This window comes from Microtus oregoni, unplaced genomic scaffold, assembly GCF_018167655.1.
Source record: "Microtus oregoni isolate MIOR12 unplaced genomic scaffold, Mior012 000033F_ref0000390, whole genome shotgun sequence".
Classification (NCBI taxonomy): domain Eukaryota; kingdom Metazoa; phylum Chordata; class Mammalia; order Rodentia; family Cricetidae; genus Microtus; species Microtus oregoni.
Genome location: NW_024543092.1, coordinates 1,664,149 through 1,672,302, shown reverse-complemented (window position 1 = coordinate 1,672,302; position 8,154 = coordinate 1,664,149). Strand labels below are relative to the sequence as shown.

The following is an 8,154-nucleotide window of genomic DNA, read 5'->3' as shown; positions in this document are numbered from 1 at the left end:
GTTCCCTGCCCTGTGGTAAGTCTTAGGTCCTCCCCTCTCCGTCCATTCCTAGGAAGGTGAACATTTAAACTGGCTAGGCTCACACAAAGCCAGCACATTACGTAGGTTCAAATCCCCGTGCCATTGTCCTTGGCTTCTCATCAGCCCTCATTGTTCGCCAAGCTCAGAGAGTCCAGATTTATCCCATGCTTTTTCAGTCACAGTCCAGCTGGCCTTGGTGAGCTCCCAATAGATCAGCTCCACTGTCTCAGTGGGTGGGTGCACCCCTCGTGGTCCCGACTTCTTTGCTTATGTTCTCCCTCCTTCTGCTCCTCATTGGGACCTTGGGAGCTCAGTCCAGTGCTCCAGTGTTGGTCTCTGTCTCTATCTCCATCTCCATCTCTATCTCCATAGATGGAGATATCTCTATCTCCATCTCTATCTCCATAGAACCAGATGAAGGTTCTATGATGATATGCAAGATATTCGTCAGTATTGCTATTGGATAGGGTCATTTCAGGTTCCCTATCCTCAGCTGCCAAGGAACTAACTGGGGACCAAGGCTTGGGCATCTGGGAGCCACTCTAGGTTCAAGTCTCTTGCCAACTCTAAAGTGGCTCCCTTAACTAAGAATTGTGCTTCCGTTCTCCCCTATCTAACCTTCCTTTATCCCAATCCTCCTTTTTCCCCTGGACCCAGCAATACCACTCCTGGGAATATACCCACGAGATGCCCTATCATATGACAAGAGCATTTGTTCAACTATGTTCATAGCAGTATTATTTGTAATAGCCAGAACCTGGAAACAACCTAGATGCCCTTCAGTGGAAGAATGGATGAAGAAAGTGTGGAATATATACACATTAGAGTACTATGCTGCGGTAAAATCAATGACTTCTCAAATTTTGCATGCAAATGGATGGAAAAAGAAAACACTATCCTGAGTGAGGTAACCCAGACCCAAAAAGATGAATATGGGATGTACTCACTCATAATTGGTTTCTAGCCATAAGCAAGAGTCACGGAGTCTACAATTGGTGATCCCAAAGAAGCTAAGTAAGAAGATGAACCAAAGGAAAAACATATATTTGTCCTCTTGGCTATGGGAAGTAGACAAAATTGCCGGGGAGAAAATTGAGATCTTGGGGGTGGGGTGGGATGGGGGTAAGGGGAGATGGGGAGAGAAAAGGGAGAAGGGGAGAATGGGGGGAACTTGTGGTCAAAGGTATTTCTTTAACTTTCTGTAATGCTTGTTAAATTACTTTAAAGATTGCCCATTAATGCAGTCAATTTATTTTGATTGAATATATTCACAAAACCACATTTAGATGTAAAAGATGTTGGAGGATTAAGTTTAATCATCTGTTAATAAATCCAACCTTTAATTACTTGTACTTTAAAATTGCAGCCTACACAAAAATGATATTTATATTGTCTAAATTATACCTTCTTTGGCATTCAATAATCTTTTAGCTTAGACAGGTAAGTACAATTTTATACACACAGACACACAACACACACACATATATTTTTCTAGAAATTTACTATCATTGATTTAAAAGTTTTTATGTCTATAACTATTTTGGTATATTTATTTATATGTTTATAAATTACATTTTGTAGATTTACTTATCTGAGAAGTAATGATCTCTTTTATCTTTTATTTTTATAGCTAATTATTCATTTTGAGCAATAATTTGTACTTTATTGGATGTTTCTTCATGTGTATTTTATTTGTTATTAATATATTTAAAATGTACAAGGATGAGACTGTGTGCATTCATTGTAGCTCTACAATGTGTGGTCATTCATTTCTAGAATCACAAGTACCTCTTCAATACTCTTCAACAATTCTTTTTTCCCAATTATTTTATCTACTTATTTATTATTATTATTATTAAAAATTTTCACCTCCTCCCCTCCTCCCATTTCCCCCCCCTCCCCCAATACCCCCTCCAGTGCAAAGAGCAGTCAGGGTTTCCTGCCCTGTGGGAAGTCCAGGGTCCTCCCCCTTCCATTCAGGTCTAGGAAGGTGAGCATCCAAATAGACTAGGCTCCCACAAAGCCAGTACAGGCAGTAGAATTAAAACCCAGTGCCATTGTCCTTGGTTTCTCAGTCAGCCCTCCTTGTCAGGCACGTTCATAGAGTCCAGTTTGATCACATGCTCCATCAGTCCCAGTCCAGCTGGCCTTGGTGAGTTCCCATTAGATCAGCCCCACCACCACAGTGGGTGGGCACACCCCTCGTGGTCCTGACTTCCTTGCTCATGTTCTCTCTCCTTCTGTTCCTCATTTGGACCTTGGGAGCTCAGTCCAGTGTTACAGTGTGGGTCTCTGACTCTATCTCCATCCATTGCCAGATGAAGGTTCTATGGTGATATGTAAGATATTCATCAGTAAGGTCTATGCTGCTGTTAGAGGTAAAATGTTTATCCTCAGTTCGTTTTCATTCTCTTCTAGTAACTACCTGCCATCTCTTGCAAGTTTCACATTAGAATATTCAATTATGTTTTGGGTAAATAGTGTTTTTTAATTAATTTCTCTTTTCTATGAAATTTGATAAAAAACAAATTAGCAGATTATCTTCAAGGCTTAAGCTATTTTATTTCATGTTGCATTGCCTTCCATGTCCCCAAAGGTTTTATTTTTTTCTTTCTTGGCAAAAACTTAATACTCTCTTGAAGTATCTGTTCTGCTCCTCAATCGTTACCATGTTTAGACTTCTTTTTTCGATATTTTTACCCTAATACCCATTTGCTCTATATTTTAAAGGTGTTGAGATTGATTTTCTTGTGCTCTGATACACCACTCTGGCAACACAGATTTTCTCTCTGAGGTTGATTTTAATTCTTTATTTTACTTCCTTCTTACTTCTCACCAACTTCACTTTACACATAAAGTTTTCTATTCCCTCTTTAGGCCCACATTTGTTTTGTTTATAAGGCTTTACTAACTTCCAAATATATTGTTGACCCATAGTGTTTGCTTTTCTTTATATTTACAACTCCTGATATAAGAAAAACAACTTGAACTTCAAGTTTTCCTGAACAACTACTAACAGACCACTGGAGTTAAACTCACTGTGGTGGATGCATTTGATACTTGGTCAACTTCATGTGGTGGTTTAATTAGATATGGCCCCAATGGACTTATTGTAGCCTTGTTGGAGGAAGTGTGTCATTTTGGAGGCAGTCCTTGAGGTCTTATAAGACCATGCTTAGCCAGTGGGACACAAACTACTTCTGCTGCCTGTGGATCAAGATAGAAAACCCTCAGCTCCTTCCCAGTGCATGTCTGTCTTCATGCCATTATGAAGATAATGAACTGAACCTTTGAACTATAAGCCAGCCGTAATCAAATGTTTTCTTTGATAAGAATTGCCATGGTCATTGAGTCTCTTCACAGCAATAAAAACCCTAACACAATCATCAACCACTTAAAGCCCTATAAATTTAAAGATAAAGCCTGTCTTCATTTAGAAGAAACCTCTACAATATATCTGAGCATGTTTAGTGTCCTGGTTTGTTTCCCCAATTGTTTCTTTGCCTCCAGTTATTTCTGGAAGCTTCTTCTGCTAGATGGAGCAGGGGGATGGGTGGATATTTTCACTCTGTATATAGGTTGGATTTACCAAAGACAAAGCAAGGGGAAATGGAGCAAATGGCTGAAAATCCACGAGTTTATACCAATAAATGTATCCTCGTTGAATTTGAAGCTGAAGCTGCTTGAAAGTTCTTTTTTTATTTTATTTTTTTAATTTAATTAATTAATTAATTTATTTATTTATTAAAGATTTCTGTCTCTTCCCTGCCACCGCCTCCCATTTCCCTCCCCCTTCCCCAATCAAGTCCCCCTCCCTCGTCAGCCCAAAGAGCAATCAGGGTTCCCTGCCCTGTGGGAAGTCCAAGGACCCAGAGAAGCTAAATAAGGAGAACCCTAAGAAGAACATATAGGCATCCTCCAGAATATTAACCTTCATCAGGCGATGAAAGGAGACAGAGACCCACATTGGAGCACCGGACAGAAAGCTCAAGGTCCAAATCAGGAGCAGAAGGAGAGAGAGGACGAGCAAGGAACTTAGGACCCCGAGGGGTGCACCCACACACTGCTTGAAAGTTCTTATTTCATGCAGGTAATTCTTGGTCATCTTTTGTTTGAGAAAAAGGAAGACCTCAGCACACGTTTTGTTTTTATGTTGAATTTGTTTAGAACTTAGGAGAAATTGTGTCAGGCTATCTGCCACATACTAATGCAAACTGGACTACAAATACTCTGTTGTATATGTGTTTAACCTTAAATTCAATAAAAGTAAAAGTTTCCATTAAAATATGAAGCAAAATAAATCCACAAGTTCATACAAAAAAACAGTAAATTCCCCTCACAAATCATGAAAGTGTATTTTAACAACTTTGTGTATTACTTGATTAGATATCCGTTTTACTGAAATAGGCTTTTCAGGGTAATGAATAAGCATATCATCACTGTTGCATCTCCCCTATAATCTTTTATGAGAATGAATAGAGGCTTGACAGAAGTATGCCATGGTTGAAGGAATAAATTGACTTTTTCTTGCAATATTGTTACTAATTAATTCTACATGGAATCCTGCTTTGCTTTGCTCTTTTAGCATAATGAAATAAGAGTGCATAGCACAGACTACTCTATTTGTCTTTTGTTTGAAATTCTCTTATAAATTATATTGTAATTTACTTTGTTAACACTATTTGGAATCACTGTTCTTAAAAGAGCCAAAGCAAGTTAATTTGGCTCAAGTTTACGTAATGCACCTATTTTCAAAACACAGTTCTGAAATCTACAACACCTTTACCAAGATCTGTGAATACATATAACTTTAAAATATTGAATACTTGTTCAGAGTTTCAGAAATTAAAATCCAAGCCAGAGAAGCAAAACAAAATACAGTTTTCTAAAATATAGAGACAGAAGAATTAATCTTCCTACAATAACTAACTTTATTGATTTCATACTAATTTGCACATTAGTACAGTTTTAAGTAGAGCAATTTAACTTTGCCATGTGAAAAGAAGACAAGTGCATTAAAGACATGTGATTTTGAGAATCAAGTAGAATATTTAATAAAGTTGTGAACACAGAGTTTATAGCATTGCTGAAATATTTAATCTGAGAATGTAGAGGAAGAGCTAATTGTGGAATATTATACTTGCAGAAAATGCAAAACAGTTAATTTTATTCAAACACCTGTTTAATAGAAATGACAGATTTATAGAAGAATACTGAAGCAGGTATCTTTCTAATAATTTATTCTTTCATTTTAATATTATTTGGTGTTTGTCATAGTCAGAGTTTCTACTCTTTTGATAAAACACCATGACAAAAAACTAAGTGGAGAGGAAAGGGTTTATTTCTGCATCTATGTCCTGATCATAGAACATCTATTTTTTTTTAAATAGTGAAAATGGGTTTATTTTGTCTCAAAATAATTCCACACCAAAACATTTTGCTGAGAATGAAATGATTTTTAATCTCTAGACAACAGACTTCTAATTGGCACTGAGAAGATTGGAATGGATATTGTTCAGCATGCTTGGCGTGGGTGAGGCCCTGGTTCAATTCTCAGCTGTTTCCTGCTTCCTCACTAAAAATATATTCAGAATATATTGAAAGTTTGATATTTAAATACATTTAAATATGAAACTTACAGATATTTTAAGGCTCAGGCAATCCAGAACAAAGTGCAGAGACACAAGTATGTGGTGACTGCTGGATATTCTAAAGGGACAAAGAGCTGTCAAATATGAAAAGCAATTAGCCTTTCTATAATTTAACTCTAAGATCTATTCTCCTTTATATACTTCAATGTTGTTGGCAGTTTCATACACTTTTACTTTATAAAGAATTCCTCTAGGAAGAAGTTTCTGTAGGTATCCCAGATATAGACAGCTACATATTCTGTCGTACTTACAACATCTGCAAAGTACGGCACATCCAGGCCCAGGTTGTTGTGATCAAGGGGCTTCATGATGACCTCCTCCATGTATTCTTGGGTCCGTCAAATTCATAACCAATACTGTAAAAGGATTAGTTTTTATAGTTGTGCCCATGGCCGTTGGAATTGTTGCATTTCCCAAACACTTTCAAGTTCTCTTCATTGCTCGGAAAAGCCTGTGCAGCTGGTGGCTCGCACTGAAGGACACGAGGTGTGACAGTTGCGTGCATGGTGCACCTGATCATAGCACATATTAAAGAGAACTCAAGAAAAAAACTCAAGTGAAGAACCTAAAACAAGAAACGAAGCATCATCGAATCATCGAAGAATGCTTCTTATTGCCTTCTATGGCTTTCTCATTTTGTGTGTGTGTGCGTGTGTGTGTGTGTGTGTGTGTGTGTGTGTGTGTGTGTGTGCATCATGGCTCCTGGGTAGCACCGCCCACAGAGGGTTGCCACAGAGGATTGAGCCTACATCCATCAGTCATTAATCAAGGCAATTTTTGACAGATTAAGCTACAGGCCAGTCTTACTCAGGAACTTCTCACTGAAGATTCCATTTTATCAGATATATCTAGCTTTGTTTAAAATTGACAACAAACAACTAGAAAATTTGACCCCAGGCCAACTTGACAAACCTTTTACTCTTCAGTTGTAACCTTTCTCCTCTTGTTCATTTCCAAGATTTTATATTAATATCAATATCATTATATAAAATACCCCAACTTTTAAAAATCCTCCAATCTTTAAAAATTCAAGCAGTTTAAAAGTTTAACCTCTTTAAAAATCCAACTCTCATCCATATTCCAAGTTTGTTTGAACTGTTTAAGTTTTCTCTCAAATATCCAATTTTTCCCCAATACTCCAAAATGTTTATAAAATCCAGTTGCTCTAAAATGCAAAAATATCTCAGTTAGAGATTCCTGAAGGTCAAAAATAAGTTTCATTTAAGCTTATCAAGTGGAAGAACAAGGATATAGTCACAATCAAATTAAAACAAATCTAAAATTCAACATACGGAGTCAATGCCTTTTGTTCAGACATCCATGGCTCCTCTATGACAAAGTGCTTGGTCCATTTCTCTAGCTCTGCCCTTTGTAGCACAGTTGCTCCAGTTGGGGAGGAGATGTTTATCAAAGAAGTTACGTGATTAAAAAAAAAGAGGAGTTCATGTTCTAATATTATTCTAGTACTATTCTCTAGATAAATCATTTTATTTCTTTTTCCTATACAACACTTTGTCAGACTATGTATCTCTGATTATTGTCAACTAACCCATCCCCAGACTGTGTGGCCAGGAGGGCTTAATAGCCATACTCCTTATCCAATTTTGCTTTATAATTTTATGGTTTTGACAAAATAATTCTATTTTAAAGTGTAACTGATCTAATTACTCTGGCTCTTCTAATAATAATTTAAATATTTAAATATTTATGACCTACAAGAGACATGGCAAGTAAAAGCTATGCTCATAATTGGTGTCATGAACATATTCATTAAAATATTTTGTGGGTTTTCCTAGCTTTCTTTCACATTCCTGAATATCTTTAGAGCCAATTAAAATATTTAAGATTCTCCTGGGATTTACATACATGCCAATAGACCTAAATCATTCAGAAAATAGATGCTTAGGTTTTTGCCTATGCTTTAGATATGTCTTTCTGCAAATTCTAAGTACTAAAGTACTAGTTTTCACCTTTTTATTAAGTTTGACACCTGTTATTTGCTGTTCTCTCTCTTTCTTTTGACTTAATTAATCACAAGTCTGTCTTTGCTATATTAAAATAACTCCTTAAATTTTACCATATTTTGAAACCTGAACATGTGAAGAAAAATTTGTCACACAGAAATAAATATTATCAAATGAAAGATTTTGGAATGAGGAGACTATCCTACATGTCCCCATGAAATTTTAGTGTCACTATTTTTTTAATGAGACAGAATTACAAAAGGAAATAATATATATAGTACACTTCAGAAAAATATTTCTATACAGAAAGATTAAAATTTTTGTTCACATAGTAGTAAGAAATCTAAATCAATATATTTAAAGGAGTGCTCCACTAATAAATGATAGTTTGTACTTCTTTATAATAATAAGAAATATTCAAATTTGAAAAAAGAATTAAGGTGACTTTCAATCAATGACAGAATATTAATATTCTACATTTTTCAAATTATGTGAAGCAAGCTCCATGGGAACAGGCT

General features: G+C 36.2%; 1 pseudogene; it reads right to left on the bottom strand.

Moving 5' to 3' along the window:
* Positions 1 to 5,795: 5,795 nt before the first annotated feature.
* Positions 5,796 to 7,261, bottom strand: LOC121466311 (annotated as a pseudogene).
* Between the last annotated feature and the right edge of the window lie 893 nt (positions 7,262 to 8,154).